Raw genomic sequence first — 1,183 nt, forward strand, 5'->3', positions numbered from 1 at the left:
ACACACAACTCACTCCATGGCCCAGCAAACTCCCCACAGCCATCTCACACTGGTCTCTTGTTTCCTGCTGTCTTGCAATTTCTCCCTCTTAAAATTCCTGGGTCTGAGGTCTAGATAGTTCCCAGTGCATGGACTTCTGATCCAAAAGACACACATCACTCCATGCTCTTCTTGATAGCAAAGAGATCACCCTTAAACTTTCAAGGATTGGCTCTTATAAATCTGGTAGAATGGCAAACTGATCAATTCCCAAGCTGGACAATAATCAGTTAATGTGCATAGTAAATTATCAGTCTTCTGGCGGCAGTATTGTATACCTTGTTTGCATAATCATCACCTGTCATTTTATCAGAAGGATACACTCAAGACCAGAAAGACCATATACTAGTATTAAGAGAAACTCATTGCATAAATGTTTCCTTACACACTCAATGGGTCAGTAATTCTTGGTTACATCCTTAGAATTAAGCAGTATTATAGGGAGATACTGCCTAGAGTGTAACAGATACATAATTATTTTATTGGTGGCTTATACAGCTCTTATGACAATCCATGTTTAAAAATCTATTGTGTCAAGCGCATTTGTACATTTGTTGTCATCATCATTTTCAAAATATTTTCTTTCTACTTGAGCCCTTCGTATCAGCTTCTCATCTCCCCCCGCCCCATCATTCCACACCCTCTCTCCCTCATGAATGCTTGATAATTTATAAACTTTTTTTCAGGTTTTACATTGACCAATGTCTCCCTTTTCTGTTGTCTGTTCCCCTGGGAGGAGTTTATATATAGATCATTATGATCAGTTCCCCCTCTGTCCCCCCACTTTCCCTTTACCCTCTTGGTATCACTACTCTCATTATTGGTTCTGAGGGGTTTGTCTATTTTGGATTACCTGTGTTTCCAGATCTTATCTGTACCTGGTACATTATCTGGTCTAGCTGTATTTGTAAGGTAGAATTGGGGTCATGATAGTGGGCAAGGGGGATGAGGAGAGGAAGCATCAAAGAACTACAGCAAAGTTGTATGTTTCATTGATGCTTTAAGGCATCCTGACTCATCTCTTTCTTGTGACCCTTCTGTAAGGTGATGTCCAATTGTCTACAGATGGGCTTTGGGTCTCCACTCTGCATTCCCCCTCATTCACACTGATATGATTTTTTGTTCTGGGTCTTTGATGTCTGTG

The sequence above is a fragment of the Echinops telfairi genome, unplaced genomic scaffold, assembly GCF_000313985.2.
Source record: "Echinops telfairi isolate 266 unplaced genomic scaffold, ASM31398v2 ScPeMD7_4;HRSCAF=17, whole genome shotgun sequence".
NCBI lineage: Eukaryota > Metazoa > Chordata > Mammalia > Afrosoricida > Tenrecidae > Echinops > Echinops telfairi.